General features: G+C 37.2%; 1 protein-coding gene across 6 annotated transcripts in view; it reads right to left on the bottom strand.

Moving 5' to 3' along the window:
• Positions 1-20,621, bottom strand: part of LOC116506122 (transcription factor 4) — a 420,496-nt gene that overhangs the window by 166,020 nt on the left and 233,855 nt on the right. The gene's annotated exons all lie outside the window — the stretch shown is intronic.

The following is a 20,621-nucleotide window of genomic DNA, read 5'->3' as shown; positions in this document are numbered from 1 at the left end:
ACAGCCAATAATACGTAAGGGTCTGTAACAAAAAAAAAATGTTGCAAGCAGCCAGTCAAAATGCATTTCAGCACGATTGTTTTAAATATTACAAAGCAGTCTTTTTTTTTAAAAAAAAATAGAGAACAATTTAACTATTGCTGAAAAGAAATTTTGCGTATTTAATTATTAATTAAATTTTTTTTTATTTTTTTCTGCTTAAAGGAAACAGCAGATGAGTATTTTTAAAAACTTTATTATCAAAAGATTCAGAGCTCTTTGTTTTTCTAAATTGTTTAGAATGAATCAAATATATTGTGTTCTTCGATTTAACTTTTTAGTCTAATACTAATGAGCAACTGCCAAACGATTTCATTGTGAAGAGATAATCATTCTAAAAAAAGGTGTCTGTGTCCAATAAAACTATTTTTAAAAGTGGCTTATAGTTACCATATAAAATGTGCCAATCAAGTATATGTTCATTGAAGAAGAAGTCAAAATAATAATAATAATAATAATAATAATAATAATAATAATAATAATAATATATGTTTTATTGAAATTAGCTGTTGTTTGGCTACATTATTTGGAACAAGGAACAGAGATCGAGGAGAAAATAGTGAACAGAAGTTGTTTTAACAAGCTACTTCAATATCATACTGTTACAATAAGGATGTGAGCATCCAGAAATACGAAACGTACTTACTTATGAATGGACAAGTTACTACTAATCCAGAAGAAATGGAATCTGAGCACAGTAACAAGGAAAAACCAAAGACTGACATTTTCTAAAAATTCTATTACTATAACTACATTGCAACTTACCCATAATATATAAATCCCCTGATTATACTCTGCACCGAACACATTGTTCTTTTAATTTTTCTGATATGCAATAAAACAGGTGCAGATACTACCATTTATATGATGAAGAAATTTCCCATTTAATAAAGAAATTTCAAAATTAAGTACCAAAAATCTAACTTTATCGTTACTTGTAATCAACTTTTACTGACTGAACTAATTACTGTACTTGATAAAGTACAGAATGTGTTTTCCCTAATCTAAATTCTAATCACCATGTCACTCACAACAGACTTAGTAATGCTTCACTAACACACTATTCACATGCAAAACACTCTAAATAGGCCAATTATGACTCTGCCCCGTTCCCTGGTTAACCCGCTGAGAACTGAAAAATTTCACAAGACAGTCACCAACTAAAACAAAGACTCCTTGTTTTAAATTAAGGCAGTCTTTTTGATTCCTAAATAGTTCAACAAAGTACCATGTCTTTGTCTGAAAGCAGTTGGTCAAATATGACCTATGAGCTGGAAAATATATTGGGGAAAAAAAGTAAATAAAATAAAATTTAAATATAACTTTTGCATCCTTGGAATATACATATATTAAAATGGCTTTTCCTAGAAAAGCAATTCGTAAATTTGTTAGTAACAACCTACAATCAAGACTATATGTACCGAACCCTCATTTCCAATTTTATACAAGGTCAGAAAGTAGTTTTTCACATCCACAACTCAAAATAGGAAAGCATGAAAATCTATCTTCTTTGTAGTTCTTAAAAGGCCATAATAGTGGTTGCTTTTGGACCAAAAGTGGGGAAATTGAGAATATGCTGTGCTAACAAACAGTTTCAAGCAAATTTAATCATTAACATTGATTTTTTAATATATAATAAAAACTTATGGAAGTTTAGTATGGAAAGCCCATTGGAATACATCTTAGGAATCAGACATGCTAGAATATGCAACTTCTCAATTAAATGATTTCTGTGGATATGTATCTTTTGTCTGTTAAACAGCCAAGTTTAACTTTTAATACGACTATAGGAAAAAAAATAGTTCTAAATATTTTCAGTTCTAAAAAAAATAAACACTTTGTGGAAAAATATAGAATTATACACATAATAAACATAAATAGAAAATGGTTCCAAGTCACAATTTCAATTATTTAATTTTATTCTAGTCACTTTGTGAAGTTGTTTACAAGTTACTACTTTAGCTGCAGAAGCCTTCAGTTCACAAATATGCCAAAATACTCTTAACATGTGATGCTTTATAGGCTAAATGTTTCCTATGAAAACTGTTTATTTTACTAGATAGATGCAGTATTTATCAAGTACAGTACAATATATACTCAGGATAATGCCATGTGGATCTGATGGAGTGGTTTGTAATCCATGACACTTCTAGGATTTTAAATCATCAGGAAAAAGATAAATATAATACTCCCAAAAAATGAACAGCCTTCAAAATAAGATATCAGTCACATATACTACTATTTCTAGCATGGTACCCCTGACTATAAACAAAAAATTAAACAGCACTGTATATTCCATTACAAAAAAAAAGAGTATACAAAAGTTACAAAACTTTATTAAAAGGCAGACCGTAATGTGGCATGGCAAACCCCACCATTTTATTTTTCATTCAAGCAGCCTAATTATATTTTGCTACATATTAGATGATATATAATAATGAAGCATCTTTGCAAATATATAAATGTGTGTATGTTTAATCAAATGCATCCAAGGAGGGGAGGAGGGGACGGTAGCAAAACATTACTAGATTCTCCTTCCAGCTTTTCACTTAAGTGCCTCTAATGTGGTCTTTATTTAAGTCTTTGTTTTTCATTGGAACAGCTAAGTCATTCTTCTGAGGCAACAAAACATGCATTTATGTGCTCTTGTGGGGGCTTCTCTAAGTACTCCACTGGGGAGAAAGAAGATAAATATATATCTATTCATTCTGAGGTACTCGTAAATAGAACAACAACCCCATCTACTATTGCTCAATCATTGCTAACATCTTTTAGCTGAAGAACAACGCTGAAAAATCATGAGGCCACCATTTAACATTTGAGCTTTCTCAACTTAAAAAAGGATAATCAATTATGAAATTCAAAAGCTAAATTCAGAGTTAATTTTCATCTACAAAGGCCTTGGAGTTTGGTATCTGCGCGCACAGAGATAGAGAGACAGAGAGAGAGAGAGAGACAGACAGACAGACAGATACACACACAGAGACACTGAGAACCTTTAGTCCAACAATTGAATTGTTCAATGTTTTCTATTATTGTTATAGTGTTCTACTGCTTTAACAGTGGAACAACTGTCTGAAAATTCATTGTATGTATGTATGTATGTATGTATGTATGTATGTATGTATGTATGTGTTGTTGTTTTTTTATTTGCCTTTACAAAGGCAACAGTAAAAATATTGGGTTTCTGTCGTGATGGACTCTTGTGACGAGCCGATTGACAGATTATGGAAGCAGTTAGCTTCCTCCCATAATTGGGGCTTACCAGGGGTTGTGACACTAAATATATACCTTCTTCCCTGGCTTCAGCTGATAAGGAGGAGACCTGTGGCATAATGGCTAAGACGTTTGCCTAAGATGCAATACAGCACAGGTTCGAATCCCAGTAAGGGTATGGCTAGCTGATGAGAGCTAAATAGCTTGAAATAGATCTATACTAGTCTCCCTTTATTTATTTATCAGCACAAATTTAAAACACACACACACACACATATATTACACACACACACACACACATATATATACACACACACACACACACACATATACACATATACATACATACATACAAACCATATTGAAGTTCATTTCTGGAAAGTGAAAGTATTCTGAATTAGGAAAGCAAGATAGAAATATTTTAAAAGGATATATACCAGGTGAAACTTGGGGTTAGATCAGGGGTGTCAAACTCAAGGCCCGGGGGATGGATTTGGCCCATGAGGTGCTTAGATCTGGTCCACAGTGCCACCTTGGAAAAAACAACCGGCCCGCAGTGCCTCTGCCAGTGAAAACAGAGCTTGGGAGGGCCACTCTGTTTTCGCTGGCAGAGAGTTGAGGAAGCCGTCATAGCTGAAAACGAAGCTTGGGAGCCCGTTTTCCCTGGCAGAGCACTTGGGCCACCACAGGCCCCCCAGACACGAGTGATGTTGAGTTGGCCACACCCACCCTGGCCATGCCCACCCTGGCCCCCCAAACTGAAACATGACCATGATGCAGTCATCAACGAAATTGAGTTTGACATCCCTGGGTTAGATTCTGCATGGCCCTTCTGTTAAACCTCCATCTGCAACTGAGGTCTCTAAGTGTGCGACCTTTACGCAATGACATCAAACACAAAAGTTATTTCTGAAATACCTACTAAAGGAAAAAGACAACGAGCAGGACATTTATGGAAGGGCCCCGAGGCTATGATTCTTCAGAAAATATGAGTAGAATCTGCTCACAACTAACACTAAACCTTTCTTTAGCCAAAAGACAGATGCCTGCTAAGAGAATTCAAGCTCAGGGATTGATTAAAAGAACTGCCAAAAACACTATAATAACTGTAATAGTAAATGTGTCACCCACACTAATGGTGGGATTCAAAAACTTTTACTACTGGTTCTGTGTGTGTGGCTTGGTGGGCATAGTGCAGCTTGGCGGGCGTGGCAGGGAAGGATATTGCAAAATCTCCATTCCCTCCCCACTCCAGGGGAAGGTTACTGCAAAATTCCCATTCCTTCCCGATCAGCTGAGATTCTGGAGGCAGAGAATAAATGAGGGCAGGTCCAATCAGAGGTGGTATTTACCATTTCTCCGAACTACTCAAAATTTCCAATACCGCTTTTGGTCGGAACTGGTCAGAACTTGTTGAATACCACCTCTGACCCATACCCCTCAATGTAAATGAATATTAAAATATATTTAAAAGTTGTTTAGATACAGAAACAGAGTTTGTTATACATAATGCAACTTATTTGAAATCTTTCTTCTTTCCCTTAAACTTAGTTACTTCTTTTCTTTCATTTTAGTCCTTATTTCTTATCCTGCCCCAGCTAAAAAGCTCCACCTAAATGTATAAAATTATAAATTAAAGCTGAATCTTAAGAATATGTACAATTTTAAAACAGAGAAAATATTGAGTTTTAGCATTCTCCATGAAAATAATTGTTTGAAGCTAAATAAAGTTTTATTCATGCAAGTATAACATTATCACATTTTCCCCAAATATAATACAAGGAAATCCAGTTCGCCCCTCCTCCATACCCATTTTTAATATAGATTAAAATGGGTTGAGTGGTGCCGTTCTTAATGAATAATTGATTTACATAAAAATAAATCGCCTTGAGCATTAAGGCACATTGAAAGAATTTAATATAGTTAAAAAAAAACAATTAGGGGGAAAAAGAGAATAGAGAAAACTTTCTGGCAAAAGGCCTGTTGACTGGACTTCCTGGAATGAGTTCCTTTCTCTTTCTCATGCTGATTAAATTCCGATCAGATATCAAACTACTTCATGTAGAAAAGAGAAACACAGCCTTGTATGAAACCAGATTACATTTCTTTTCTAAGCACTTGTCAAATTATTGCGGATCGAGTACATGTTTGGGCATTTTAAGCATTCTAACCAGCTGCCTTTCTGTACTACCTTCATCACATATTGTCACTGTTGGCCATATTTTACTCTCCATTTATATAGTAAAGAAGACATTACACCTTAAAGGTTTAAAGCAGGACTGTCAAACTCATAGTCCATGGGCCAGATACGTCACACACTTGCATCGCCCACGCCCGGTTTAGCAAAGGGAGAAAAAATGTTGTGATATGTCACATGACTCCATTGTGATGACACAGGTTTGACACCCCTGGCTGAAAGTTTTGGAGGAAGGTGCATTGGAACTTGATGATATGTCCTAAGACTTCTCAATGCTATTACTTGCTATAAAATTCTTCAATATAGTCCTAAGGGTACAGCTAGCAACTAAGTTTTAAATCTGTACTGTTTAAGAGATATATCAAAAGAAAAACATCATTATCATAACATTTAATTTGCACATCCAGGAAAGTGTAACACCATGAAGATAAAGTTGTTTTTCTTGAATTAAGACACGGTGAATGAAGGAATCAACCTAGAATTTAGCAACATTGGGGGAACAATAGCATTATTATGGTAAAGAAATTTTAAAAATGGCTTATAAAAGATATTTTGGTAAAGGAAAACGATATCCCGTCTTCTCAGCCATATAAATATTCCAGTAGGTGTCAGTATGCATTTCCATAATATGTTGAATGGAAAGGAGAATGTATATCAGCACCATTATTACAAAATAAAACACAGACATATGCATACTTTCTGGAATGAAAAAAAAATCCAGCATGTTTAATGAGATTTGTACAAATAATATACTTTACATTCAACTATCATTCAAAGGACAAGTTATTCTCACATTCTCCCTTTTCCTTACATGATTTTTTTTCATTATCTATTCTGATATGCTTACTTGATTAACAGAGAGAAGATAAGGAGAGAAGAGAAGATCAAATACTTAAATTATGAATACTTTGAGTTGAAAATTCCCATCCTCATTCATTTATTTTGAGTAAAAGCATTCAAATTCTTTTTGAAATTCCAGAATCAAATCAAAGGTGAATATATTACACCTATATACAAAGGTGTATATTACAACTATGGTCACAAAGCAAGAAAGGATACATTCAGGAGTAGAAACCTCTAATTTTGGAAAATAAAATGTCTATGAAAGGAAATGGTTGAGACCTGGAGAGCTATAGACAGACTATAGAATAACAGAGTTGGAAGGGACCTTGGAGGTCTTCTAGACAAACCCCCTGCTTAGGCAGGAAGCCCTACACCACTTCAGACAAACAGTTATCCAACATCTTCTTAAAAACTTCCAATGTTGGAGCATTCACAACTTCTGGAGGCAAGTTGTTCCACTGATTTATTGTTCCATCAGGAAATTTTTCCTTAGTTCTAGGCTCCTTGATTAGTTTCCACCCATTGCTTCTTGTCCTATCCTCAGGTGCTTTGGAGAATAGCTTGACCCCCGCTTCTTTGTGGTAGCCCATGATATATTGGAACACTGCCATGTCTCCCCTAGTCCTTCTTTTCATTAAACTAGACATACCCAGTTCCTGCAATTGTTCTTCCTATGTTTTACCCTACAGCCCCCTAATCATCTTTGTTGCTCTTCTCTGCACCCCTTTCTAGAGTCCCAATATCTTTTTTACATCGTGGTGACCAGAATTGGATGCAGTATTCCAGAAAGAAAGCAGGAAGCATTAAAAGCACTTTTGAACAAGGGTCTCAGTAGACCAACAATCCTGTATAATACTTTTAAAAGAGAACAAACAGTTACAAATTCCACAAAGGTTTCAGTTTTCAGTTGTAACCTAAGCCTTAAGGTCAGTGTGGTCACTAAAGCTACATTTGGTGCATTCTGTAGAAGGGAGAAGATGAGATTCGTTACATTTTGCATTTGATAGGAATTAGCTAGACTCTCTTTGATCAAAACTGTTATTTTTATCCTAGTTCAAGTTTGTAATCTAAAGTTAGCCAAACTGGAGATGCAGGAGGAAAGATTTAGTTTCCATTAAACTGCACAGGGTCCTTTTGATTCCTGCTTTAAACTTGGAAAGAGCAAATAAATAGATAAAATAAATGTGGCTGCTCCTGTCATGTGCGAATTCATTCCAGATTCTGGAGCAAAATCAAATGTAACCTCTGATGCAGCAGAATGAATCATGTTGTCTCAAGCAAGCAAATAAATGTAACTTGGCATTGATAATAGAATTTAAAGGTCTGAAAAGGCTCTTCTTTTATTTTGTTACTTTGTTTTGAAGCAAAGCCTCAGATGTCCAATTCTTTTACAATACATATTTTGATAAATGAATACAAAGTATTTCAGAGAGAGGCTCCCCCTCATGCATCATGTTGGAATAAGCTATTGTGTATTAATGTCAATGATAATTATTTTAATTCTCCTCTATACTCCCCTCTTCAATTGCAGTATCTCCTGGTAGAGAAGCAAGATTAAATCTCCTATTTAAAAAAATATCAACGATGAATTAATTTCCCTTAATTGCATACTTTGAACATTGAACATAATAGATAAGTAGGCCCATTATTTGCCTGGTAGCAGATTTATTTTTATTGGGGGGAGAATAATAATGGTTTAATCCTGGACATCATTTTGCTGCTATTTGCACATATATAAATGATAGACTGTCTATAGAATTAAATTTAGTAATACTGATATTGCCTGTAAAACAGATTCCAGATAGTGAAAAACATTCCCTTTCTTTTCCATTAAAAAAAAATACTGTTTTTTACAAATAACTTTTAATAATTGTTATGAAAGTTCTCATCCTATCATAATATAAACAGCATTTGTTCAATGAAGCAGTAGAAGTAATAATTATGTCTTGAAATCATCTTGTGTTCAATTAATTCTCTGTGAAAATCCCTTTTAAATTCCCCCAAATTATTTTTTCAAAGCACATGAGCATATCAAATTGATTTATTGAAACCACATTCATTGATGGATGGATGGATGGATGGGATGGATACAGATATAAAACTAGATAGATAAATGGATGGATGGATAGATGGATGACAGAGAGAGAGAGAGAAAGTGTGAGTTTTAAAGGATTTAGGAGGACCTCAGGAGCTGCTAGTTCAAACAAAGTTAATAAATGTATCTGTAAATGTTGCCATTACTTACATCTGGCAGATGAGTATGTTAAAAGCATTGTCATTATTCATCTGTTAGTTCAAAGTCAATATCCCTGCTTCCATCCAACTTTTTCAATTATCATCTATTCCCCAAAATTTGGGATTTCCCATTTAGCATGGAAAAAAAGGCTTGAGTCCCTTTCTTTAATTAATCATCACATTCTACAGTTTTCTAATCGATGTAGTTGTTTCAAGAAATATCAATATTTTAATATATTTAGATCCTAAAAGTGTCCATCCAAACTGAGGTACTATATACTGTATGAATGTTCCAAAGTTGCCCAAATGGAAAAACTAACACCCATTGTTGTCTTCCATTTTTTAATACTTAACAATATATAACCATAATAATATAGTTCCAGATTAGGAAAACTGAATCCTCCCTCATTAATTGGTAATTGCATTTTCTGTAAAGGTATTCCTGGAATTAACAAACTACATGGAAATTTTCTAAACAAAGAATACGTTTTCTGAAAATATTTCTTAGTATCATAGGATTGGAGGGGATCTTGGGTGTCTTCAGGTTCAGCTCCCTACCGAAGCCATGATTTTTGTACCAACTTGGACAAGTGTCTGTCCAATCTTTTCTTGAAAACCTTCAATAATGGATCATCCATTCCAGCAGGCAAGCTGTTCCATTGCTTAATAGTTCTCTGTGTCTGGAAATGCTTCCTTATTACCAGATTTGATGGTCTTTCTGACAAGCTTCTCCCCATTCCTTCCTATCCTACCCTCAGATGCTAGCTATGGACAATAAATCCATCTCTGCTTCTGTGTGACAGCCCTTAATATTGGGAGGCTGTTATTCCTGTGTCCTTGTCTTCTCTTCCTTAAGTTAAACACACCTCATTCCTTTAGTCTTTCTTCAGAGGATGTAGCCTTCAGACTCCTTACCATCTTTGATGCTCTATTCTCCAATTGTATAAGCATTCAGGCAGACTATAAAGCCTTGCATTGCTTACTAAATCAGTACCCATCCTGGTGGAGAATTTGGCCTGCAGCAGATGTTACTGCCCAACTAAACTACCGAAAAAGAATATAGATAATTTGCGACTTGTCTCCCTAAGGGAAATACGAAGAAAATTTTCTTTCCTAGAAGAAACTAAATGTAGATGGAATGCTAAGAAGCCTGGGAGGGTGAAGTAGAGATTGTGGGGAAGGGTTTAGGAACTTTTCCTCAAAGAAGGTAAAGAGGCCAACCACATTCTGGACATGCATTTTGCAGTTTGGGGCACAGCATATATGTAGCACTTGGTTTTTTTGCAACTACTTAAACAAAATATTTCATATTTTCTTGACATCAACCAGCTAGCTGAAGGAGCTTAAGGATGTACAGATAACTGCTACATCAGTATGCCAATAGTATTCAAAGTAATAGTATTATTATTGTTTGACAATTTATGTACCACATGGTGATTATAAAAATTATATGTACAATGGAAGTATACATTTGAATAGTTAAAGACTCAAAAATGGGCATTATCTAGAACAGGGGTGTCAAACTCACTGCCCATGGGCCAGTGCTGTCTCCGCCCTTGCCCAGTTCAGGGAAGGGGGAAAAAGTTCAGATATGTCACATGAGGATGCTGTGATGATGCGAGTTTGATACCCCTGATCTAGAGCAAAAACATTATGAAGGAAAAGTTTTGCCCCCGTGCTTTATATTCGTGTGTACAGAACTCTGCAATGTACATTTTAAAAAAAAGAACTTTCAACTAAATATGTGTCCCCCTGCCCTGTCCCCCCATTTTGTACAATTATATGTTGGGGACTGAGACAATAGTTGTAGGTAAAAGATAAAGACAACTCTATCTATCCTGCAAAGGTCTCAAAATGCATTGAATTTCCTAAATTTACTTATGAGCAAGAAAAACCAATATTATATTGAATAACTGAATGTATGCATTAAATCATTTAACTTCAAATCTAAGTGTCTTTTAAAATGCAGCTTAAATTCTCCAGATCTCTCAAAGCCATCACTTAGAGCACATGGTGGAAAACTCAAAAGAAAACATTACATGATTCTAGTCTTTTTTTTTGGGGGGGGGGGGTAGATTTATTTTAGATTGCATAATAAACAGAACATCCAATACTGCTTATAGAGGAACTCACTAATACGGAGCAGAGAAGTTGCTACATCATCAATTCTCTTTCCTATAAGAATGATTTTTCTCCAGCCATTTATTTATTCATTTGTGGTTCAGCAACAAAGATAAAAAAGAGGGCCAGGCAGAAGGTTTGCTCCCTTTTTAATTATAAATAATATAGCAAGCAGTGATGTGTAATTGTATTAAAAAGCTCTTCCCTGACCCGATTATGTCAAACAGCCCTTTTAGATAATTTGGATACTCCAAATGGTATTTAGGATCAAATATGTACTCTAATAAGATCTATCTGTCAATGAATGATAACTGTAGAAAGCAAAATCAATAAAAATACAATCATGTTCTTTGATATATTGTAAATGGCTATACCTCTGTGAACCAACATTCGTTTGCTAAGGAACATGAGTAATAGATTTCTGAGTAAATACGGGTACAATGCTCACATACACTGTTAAAAGGGTGCCAAGTGAATAATGTAATGATAAGACAAAATACAATGTACTTTCAGACTTTTAATACTTTTTTACTTCAAACATCTCAAAGTAAAGTCAGAGTCAAAGTTAATTTGAATCCTACATGTGTATCTGTAAACTGCATATACTATGTAACAGGTGAATACATAAACAACAGTATATTGGCTCGTACCGTAGTTTCTAAAACAGAATAGCATAAGCATCATGGAATTAAAATTTCCTTTTGGATAGCCTTGTGGCATGTAAGTCAATTAGCTGGTCTGTAACGTTTCCAACATCAGAAGTTGAGGGTGCATTGCTAAGGTTGGTGTTCCAATCTATACCTTGTCTGTCTTGTCAGTCTAGCAGAATTGCATTGAGAAGAAGAAGCCTTTTCACTCTATCTTCATTGAATTGACAAAGGCATTTGACACTGTAACAGGGAGGCTCTCTGGATTATCCTGAGATGTTATGAATGCCTAAGGAAATTTATGAAGTTGATTCAATTACTCCAGGTGGCGCAGTGGTTAGAATGCAGTATTGCAGGCTACTTCTGCTGACTGCTGGCTGACTGCAATTTGGCAATTCAAGTCTCACTGGTTCAAGGTTTACTCAGCTTTCCAGCCTTCTGAGGTTGGTGAAATGAAGACCCACATTGTTGGGGGCCAATATGCTGTGTAAACTACTTAGTAAAGTATTGTGGAGTGGTATATAAGTATAAATGCTATTGCTACAGAATAACAGGACAGGTTCTTTACGATGGTGATAAATCAGCTGCACTTGCCATTTTCAATGGGGATAAAAGAAGGTTTGTGATAACTCCAATCCTATTCAATCTGTTTTTAACTTGAATGCTGTCATATTTTGGCCATAATCTAAAGGAGGAAGTGAGCATCGAATACTGGTTGGATGATCTTAATCACTTAAATGCATGGAAAAAGTGCTTCCACACAAATACAGTGATTCACAATTGATGCTGAACAAATTCTCAGAAGTTGCTGTGCTCTTTGTCCTGACTATCAGCCTGAACAAGACTGTTCACCAGCTCATGCCAAATACCAAGCTTGTAGAACATTATCCATTCTCTCTCTCTCTCTCTCTCTCTCTCTCTCTCTCTCTCTCTCTCTCTCTCTCTCTCTCTGTGTGTGTGTGTGTGTGTTTTGTATGGGTTGTTTTTGAAAGGCAATTAACTCCAGGATCAATGAGATCAGCCAGGCACCAGGGGAAGTTGTGAACTGGTGGTCAATCAACACAACATCTATATCTCCACAAACCTAAAAGTCTACAGAGCTGCAGTTATCCCACCCTCTTATATGGATGTAAGTCATGGATTCTACCATGAACACATTAAACAACTGAATAAACTTCATGTGAGCTCTCTACTCCATCTTTGGCATTTTTTGGCAAGATCATTCCCCCAATTTGGAGGTCTTGAATCTTGCAGAGTCCATTAGCACCGAGTCCTTGATTATCAGAGCGAGATAATCTAATCATTAGATTATCAAAATGGATGACTGCTATATGCCTTTCCACTTGCTCTACAGTGTACTGGATCTGGGCAGAGACCTTGAAGTCAACTATGCAAGAGAGGACATTCAGCTAAAGCAAGGTGCCAAACTTGCGGCACACGGGCCGGATACATCGCATGCTGACCATGTCCACCCCCAGTTTTGCAAAGGGGGGAAAAGTCATGATACATCACGGGATGACAATGTAACACCACAAGTTTGACACCCCTGAGCTAAAGGAACTAGAAGCTGTAGCTGTTGACAAAACTCACTGGCAAGACTTGTGTTATGAAGCCCCCACAAATTCTGAAGCCAGGTGCCATCAAAAGTCCTGAGCAACTTCACACAATAAGACTCAAAGTTACAACAAAACTGCAATTTCAATGCCTACGTTCCACTAGATTCTGTGCTTCCAGACTGGGACTGCAGAGTCACTTCAATATACACAAGAGCATCTTTTTGAAACTCAAAGACCTATTTTCATACAGGCACATGGAAAAGAAATACACATGAAAGCGAGACTGATTATTTAGGATGAAAGACTTAAAATAATTAATGAAGAATACAAAGGTGATGAAAGGTACTGACTATGAGAGGTACAATGCAATACCTACAATAGTTCATGTTCAAATGTTCAAATGATCAACATGAAGGAAAAATAAAAAGTGAAAGAAACAACAGTGAAAGACTGAAAAGGATAAGTTCTGTATGCAAATAAATTTTGTTGAAATAAGGAAAAAATGACAACAAAAAATAAGTATAAGATCCTTTTGATGCTTGTAGAAAGAAAAAGCAAATGTCTGGCAATGTAGCCAAGTAGAACAAGGAACAATTAAGATTAAAGGAGTCAGAGAAGCCGCAGAGATTTTCCTGAAAATCAAAGATGATTTTGGAAGTGGGTGAAAAAGGCTAAACAAAGGGTTTTTCCTGTACCATTAAATGACATGAGCTCATAGAAAGCACCCCAGAAAAATAACCACTTTGTTGGGTTTGGTAGGATGGGCAGAGATAGCAATAGCAATAGTGCTTAGACTTATACAACGCTTTGCAGTGCTTTACAGCCCTCTCTAAGCGGTTTCCAGAGTCAGCCTATTGCCCCCAACAACCTGGATCCTCATTTTACTCACCTCGGAAAGATGGATGGCTGAGTCAACCTTGAGCCTTGTGAGATCTGAACTGTCAAATTGCAGGCAGCCAGACGTTACTAGAGGTAGCCTGCAGTTCTTTATTTCAACCACTGTGTCATCTTGGCTCAGAGATAATTGGAAACAGGTAGCAGTTACCTGCAGTAACCTGGTCTCCTGTGATAACTAGTATTTGGAATTGCAATTCATAAAGCAGATATATGAGCATTTTGTGATGTTCCAGAACTGCCTGCACCACTGCATTCTAGATCAAAGGAAGTTTCTGAATACTCTTCAAGGATAGCCCCTTGGTAAATGCATTGCAATAGTCCAGATAGGAAGTGATTAATGCATGAGTACTATGCTACCATTGTAGCAAAATAAATGTTTTACAGTCAGGTATAGTGATTATATAGCCATGAATGATTCATAGAAGAATACTGAAATATATGTTTTTTTATTCAGAAGCATGTAAATAAATCAAGAGAATCCATTGTTAAAAAAAAATTAATCCATTCAAAACCTTTATAAATGGAGTCTTTCAAATACACTCTTCGTTAAAATTCCCTATCCCCAAATAAGAATACTGCTATATCTGAGATAGGCAATAATAAAATTCTATATAAACATAGCTCTCGATATTTTTGGCACTGTAAAGAAATCAAGGGGCAATTCAACAGATGAGAAAAGTAAAGCAGTTCGTGTCACCTTATTAGGTGGCAAATGTGACATTATTAGGTGGAAAATGTGTGAATGGATGGAAATATTACAATTTGGAAACAAAATCTCTGCCCATATCTGCACTGCTGGAATCATTTTATGTTCCACGCACTCCAGATTTTGCATAGTTCTCAAGAAAACAGCAATCTTGGCCAAAATTCATAATTAAAAAAAAAATATTTGGGAAAAGATTTTTTTTTTAAAAATGCTATGCTTAACATTATAAATAAAGTATTATGAAACTAATGTAATCTAAGCAAAAAGCTCAGATTCTAATGATTAGAAGGTCAAAATTTACTTGGCTTCATATTGATAAAATCTTTACGTTTTTTAAACAGAAGAACATTACTAATTTCCAACGAAAACATGACATGCAAATTATGCAGAATCTAGAATTCTTTCTCTCTCTCTCTCATAGTAAATATCAACAAACATGTAACTTTTTACAGTGTACAGAATACAGTGGTTTTGCACAGCTCTACTTAAAACAATAGAATATAGACTTATATATCGTTTCACAGTGCTTTACAGCAGTGGTCCCCAACCCCCGGTCCGCGGACCGGTGCCGGGCCGTGGAGTACCTGGCACTGGGCCACGCAGCGGCCGGGGGCCATGATCGCTGCAGCGGCCGGGGGCCATGATCGCTGCAGCGGCCGGGGGCCATGATCGCTGCAGCGGCCGGGGGACATGATCGCTGCAGCGCAAAGGCTCCTGGGCCGTGCGCAAAAGCTCCTGGGCCGTGCGCAAAGGCTCCAGGGAAGAGAGCCCCGCGCTGGTACGCACGTGATATATAAACAATCAATGTGTCATCGCGAACAACGCTCCCCCACCCCTGCGCGCGCTCAGCGGGCCACGGTAAAATTATCAAAGGCTGACTGGTCCGCGGCGATAAAAAGGTTGGGGACCACTGCTTTACAGTACTCTCTAAGTGTATGTCAGCATATTGCCCCCCAACAATTTGGATCCCCATTTTATCAAACTCAGAAGGTTGGAAAGCTGAGCCACTCTTGAGCTGATGAGAATTGAACTGCTGGCAGTCGGCAGAATTAGCCTACAAAACTGCATTCTAACCACTGTGCCACCAGCGCTCTGATGGTGCTTCTGGTTTAATAATTAAAGTCCCTTGCCCTTCCCTCCTATCTCTTTTCTGGTGTGGAAGAAAAAGGAGCCAAACTAATAATAAAGAGAACTTTCAAAGCATAACTGTAATGAAGCTTCCCTTTTGCAAAGATGAATTTATCCACATGTTTTGGTAAGTTCTCTTTAAAAAAAAAAGTCTCTGGATGAATGGCATTTACACCATAAAATGCAGCAATATACAAGGTAGTATTCCAATACTATTTATAAAATAATTGTAACTATTACTAAGTTTAATTACTGTTACTAACATTAATGTTACTAACATTAAAGCCCTACATGGTTTAGGACCTGGCTACCTGAGAGACCGTCTCCTGCCATTTACCTCCCAACGACCAATAAGATCACACAGATTGGGCCTCCTCCGGGTGCCGTCGGCCGGTCAATGTCGGTTGGTGGCTCCTTGGGGGAGGGCCCTCTCTGTAGCTGCTCCGGCCTTATGGAACAATCTTCCCGTAGAGATCCGGACCCTTACTACTCTTCCGGCCTTCCGTAAAGCTGCTAAGACCTGGCTGTTCCGGCAGGCCTGGGGCTGTTGATTAGTATACAGCCCCACTCTAACAGTATGCATAGTGTGAAATTTTAACCATTGTATTCTTATTTTTAGTTTTTATATATGTTTTTGTCTTGCCTGTAAGCCACCCAGAGTCTCAAGGGAGTGAGCGGCATACAAATGTCAATAAATTCAAATTCAAATTAATAAAATGAGTACTTTTCATTCATTTCACTGTGGCAATAAAAATCATTTTTGTTATTACAATGAGAGAAGTAGTCTAACTACTTGCAACTAAAAGCATCTCATTGAATGATACCTGGAGACTTTCCTGTAGATGCACATGGTCTAAGAATTCTTCCAACTTTTGTATAGATTGGGACATGTTTTTTTTCCAATATCTTTAGAGGACAAATCCAAAAGTGTTCACACACACACACACACACACACACACACACACACACACACACACGTTGTGGCCCACCAGTGGCCAGCAGAGCTGGCAGCAGATTCAGACAGTGAGGAGGTTGGGGAGGAAAATGGGCCAGTCCTGGGGTCCGCGGAGGGCTTTGTGTCGGAGGCAGAGAGGCGGCCAGAGCCATATGCCAGTTATCAGCTGCCTTCAGAGTCTGACATCAGTGAGGCAGACGAACAGCCTGTTCCTAGTGTGTGCATGTGCAGAGTTGCCAGACGAAGAACAGGGGTCGACTTGAAAGTAAGGCCACAGGTGGACAATGAATGGCCCCTCCCCGAGGAAATAAAAGAGGAGCAAAAGGGGAGTGGAGTTTGCAGGAGACAATTAGTTCACTTAATTGGTTCGTGATCTCCAAGACTCCTTGCCAAGTTTTGCAGATATTGGCCTGGCAGCTCTCCAAGACAGAAAAGGTCTGTGGCTGTCAATCCTCCCTTGAAAGACTTTGCTGGATGCGAAAGAGCAGAATTCCCAGTAAATTAATAAATGAAGTTTTTATCACGAAAAGGAGTTTGCTTCATGCTCTTGGGAAGTCTAGGTCAGAACAATACATACATACATAAAATACATGTAAGCAAACTGTGTGATGGTTTTTTTGCATATATAGAGAGTAAATTTGTTCATGTCACAGGCAAAACACTGATATTTTCTTCTTTCCTCTCCAACCAGAGACACTCATCTTGGTTTCAGTGCTCTGGTCACAGGAGAAAGGAAGTGATTATTTGCATATTTTCCAGAACTGGAAATCTATTTTTTACAAAGACCATCTGGTAACCATGGATCACACTTTGGGAAATACTGATGTAAATAATGATACTTCAAATGGTGAAAGTTGAAACCTGAATAAATTACAAGGTATTCGGGGTTCCCTCCCCCTTTGAACATGTACAGTACATCAAGTTGATTTAATCTTATAATTAATATAACATTGCTGGAAAACATAGTAAGAGTGAACTAATCTGCTGTTGAATAAAAGTTGAGAATCAAGAGTTTATTGGTAGCGTTGTCATAGTTATGGATGCTATAAAGGTCACCAACTTTTCGGATGTCATGGACCACTAAATTCATAATTTTAAATCCTGCAGGTGACTACTATGATTTTTTTAAAAAAGATAAATAGTATTTAGTGCAATATAAAAATGCAAAATTATCTCACAGACCACCAGTTGGTGACCGCTGTTAAAAAGTGCATTATAAACTTTATATTATAAGGGATTCCTTATTGATACATATCAATTTTACCTTGTGGTCTCTATAGCCAATCCAATAATTTCTTTTAAATTAATGCATACAAAACCAGTGAAGTAAAGGAAAACACATATGTATTTTGAACAAACTGATGTCAGGGATCGATAGAAATCAAGGAGAGAAGTTACTATTCAATAGTTGTTCAAAAATATGGATTATCTACAGCTTTATTTGTTACTTCAATTCATTGGGAGTGGCTGGGGTTCCCCACCCACCAATCAAGGTACTGTTAATACAAGAAGGAAAATGTCACTGCCCCAGGAAAATTTTCATACAGTTTTATAGAGATCTAGTCAGAGGTTAGGCATACCGAATTCAATTAGTGATGGAACTGAAAGAAAATCTATAAGACTGGAATATACATATACACATAGCTAAATATACAGAAATACACAACTGAATATAAATACACAACAGTGGGAACAACAGGTCATAAAACGAAATTTATCTATGCAAAACTATGAGAGGGACAACACAGTTCAATTCTTACCCTCAAGGATTCAGAATATAAAAGAAAGATAAGGCCAAAAAAGTAAGGGAACACAATGAAGACCAAAACAGCAAAGATTTAATTTCTCATAAAAATATATTTGGGGTTCATGTGTAACTCTGTAAATCACTTAAAGTTGGAAAGTACTGTGAAGCGGTATATAAGCCTAAGTGTTATTGCTATTTTGTTAGATACCGCTCAATGAGGTAGGAAAGAGTCAGTCACTTCATGAGATTCCATTGATGAGAAGAAATTTCTTCCTAGGTCCAACAAAATATTATTGCTTCAACCATTGCCCCACAAATTTTTGTGTTAAACCACTTAATTTATTCAGTTCTTATATTATTTTTTAGTAACATGGGCAAGAAGTGATATAAAATTTGAAACCCTGGTAAGCCTTTTTTTTTTAACCCCATTACTGTTTTTACACACTACCTCCCTTTAATCAAAGGGCCATATTCTGAGCTCACTCAGAAAGACTGCTGAAAAATAGATGTGAGGAATGCAAAAAGGAGAAAAATAAGAAGCAAAAAGTTGTGGAAAAAACAAGAACTGGAAAATTCTTAAAGTAAAGCAAAAAAAATATGTAGTGGACTGTAAAACAGACTCACTCCTAGAGGAGATCAACCCTCACTGTTCTTTAGAAGGTCAGATCCTGAAGATGAAACTCAAAGACTTTGGCCATGAGAAGGAAGGACTCACTGGAGAAGAACCTAATGCTGGGAAAGATTGAAGGCAAAAGAAGAAGGGGGTGGCAGAGAATGAGATGGCTGGATGGAGTCACTGAAGCAGTAGGCGTGAGCTTAATTGGACTCCAGAGGATGATAGAGGACAGGAAGGCCTGGAGGAACGTTGTCCATGGGTCATACATGACTTTGCAACTAACAACAATCATATACAACCCATTGATCGCCTATTAGCAACACACAAAGAGGAACTAAAATATGGGATATTTGTGTGTGTGTGCATGTGTCCATTTCCAGCACCTTGGTCACCTGAATGTTTATGCAAAATGACATTAAGCAAGGAATTTAAAAAAAACATTTAAAAGAAATTAATGCCACCTCAGAGGTGAAGAGCTGTTGGAAATATGAAGTATAGTTAACTGCCAACCACCCTTAAGTTTAAAATGATTAGGGCTGTGAGTTGAGTGTTTTTAATTGATTAACTGTTTTGTCATTATCTGATTAATGAGCCAATTAAAATAAATATGACAGTATCTCAATACAGGTGATATATGGAGGATGCTTTAAACTGCAGCATTCCTTCAACTACGAACCACGATAAATAACCAAATATTTGTGCTGATTAAAAAAAAAACACCCCGATATGCTCTACCTTTTCATTTGTAATACTGGATGCAGATCTGAGTTGACCATTATTAGAGCTGAAGGATTAACTGTGTTAAGATCTCAAGAAAAATCCTCCTTTTCTAAGGGTCATGTTTTAATTGGGAAGAAATCCTTCATTCTGCACATATAAAACTCACTTATGTGGTAAATGATTATGGTAGGGGTGTGTGTGTATTTATGTATCTATGTTGTATACATCAGTGGTGGGTTTCCAAATTTTTTACTACTGGTTCGCTCGCGTTCTCTCTCTCATGCGTGACGTTTCTGCGCATGCGTAAAAGCGTCCAGGTTGAGATTCCTGCCACTGGCCAATTCGGGCTGAACCAGGAACAACTCTCCTCTGGTATACATACGTGCAGGGGTGGGTTTCAACCGGTTCGCGGCGGTCCCTGCTAACCGGTTGGTCGCCGAACCCGGAAGTAAGTAACTTCCGGGAACGGCAAAGGGCGCGCCCGCCCGCCCGCGGTCCTTACCCGGTTTTGACGAGTTCTGCGCTTCCACGCATGCGCAGGACGCATACAGCGCCTGCGCGATCGTCCAGGAGCAGCTGGAGCATCACGCAGACGCTAGTACGCATGCGTGCACCACGTGCATGCACGAGGACGCCGCCGGCCCCGTTCCAACCGAACCGGTTGGAACGGGGCGAGAAACCCACCCCTGCATACGTGTGTGTGTGTGTGTGTGCGTGTGTGTAGCAGAGAGACCCCCACATCATTATATTTGCCACCTTTAATATTTTTTATATATTTTATCACTTTGATTTTAATTTCTTTGCTTATTGTGTCACTGAGAATCAGCTAGCACACAAGTTTAATAAATACTGCTATAGTTGCCTTTTTCATTTCTTAAACAAGTCAGCAGTTAGCAATACAACACTGTATGTAAACTAGGAACCAGGATAGTAGACAATCATTATGCCTTTCTTGTGTAATACACGCAAACCAGGTGAAATAATCTCAATTATTGCAA

This window comes from Thamnophis elegans, chromosome 3 (assembly GCF_009769535.1).
Source record: "Thamnophis elegans isolate rThaEle1 chromosome 3, rThaEle1.pri, whole genome shotgun sequence".
In the NCBI taxonomy this organism is placed as follows: domain Eukaryota; kingdom Metazoa; phylum Chordata; class Lepidosauria; order Squamata; family Colubridae; genus Thamnophis; species Thamnophis elegans.
Note: the sequence above shows the minus strand (reverse complement) of the source record. Positions and strands in the feature narration are given on the sequence as shown.